The sequence below is a fragment of the Lygodium microphyllum genome, chromosome 14 (assembly GCF_053477565.2).
Source record: "Lygodium microphyllum isolate KBCC chromosome 14, Lygodium_microphyllum_v1.1.10, whole genome shotgun sequence".
NCBI lineage: Eukaryota > Viridiplantae > Streptophyta > Polypodiopsida > Schizaeales > Lygodiaceae > Lygodium > Lygodium microphyllum.
The window spans coordinates 45038579-45039459 of record NC_141148.1 but is presented as its reverse complement, the minus strand read 5'-3'; the positions used below and the strand labels follow the sequence as shown (position 1 = coordinate 45039459).

Genomic DNA, 881 nt, shown 5'->3' with positions numbered 1-881 from the left:
TAACCAATCCACGAGAGCTTTTCTCATGGCTGGCAATGTTTGCTCATTGCGTCCTCCTAAAAAAGTAGGATCTCTCTTAATAACACCATATGTAGATTTTAGCGATGCATATAGCTCATCAATGGATTGGATGCCTAAATATTTGAGGAGAATGGTTTCTTGGTCTTCCTCTTCAAATGCATTAACAACTTTCATTTTAGAAATAAAACATAGATTAGTGTGCTACTACATCATAATTTAATTAGCTACTCTATTGTCTTAATATTTAATAACATTGAGTTACTGATGAAGTTCTTGATGGCAATTCTATATTAGAAGGATCCACACTTTTTGATGGCTCAACATGGTCGAGAGTCTATAGTATAGACAAGAAAATAAAGTTAAAAAATTTAAATTATGCCACATTTAGTAAAAAGAAATGCAAAGAAGTACCTTAGATAATTTTTTATTTTTGCCCTTACTCTCCTTTTGTTGTTGCTTGCTTTGCTGCATTTTCTCGCTCATCTTATCAAAATAAGTTTGTAATTAGATATAATTTATTAAATGCATATATTAAAATAAAATATCAAGAGATGGCTAAGTATACCTTTCGTACACAAAGACTTTTCCGTGCTACTTCAACCTCCTCAGAATCTTGGATCATATCTTGTGGAAGAGAGTGTTCACTACCACATGAACCCTATAAGACAAGAAAAGTAAAACTTAAAATTGAATATTTTTTATTTAAAAGTATATAAAAATTAAGAATATATGTATATATTCCTCATACAGATGGAATTCCTTGTAGTAGCTCCATAAAACTATGATCTGAGTTTAAATAGTCCTGAAACATAGGTTAAGTGCTAGAGACAATCAAATGAAAAAAGACTACAAACCAAGAT

The 881-nt window shown here is 30.6% G+C and overlaps 1 long non-coding RNA gene across 1 annotated transcript; it reads right to left on the bottom strand.

Annotated features, from left to right (window-relative positions):
- Window positions 1-244: 244 nt before the first annotated feature.
- On the bottom strand, window positions 245-666 carry LOC148025553 (uncharacterized). Its single transcript, XR_015693036.1, has 3 exons — window positions 587-666; window positions 433-504; window positions 245-355 (listed from the first exon to the last, which is right to left on the bottom strand). It is a non-coding gene; the product is annotated as an uncharacterized LOC148025553 (long non-coding RNA).
- Between the last annotated feature and the right edge of the window lie 215 nt (window positions 667-881).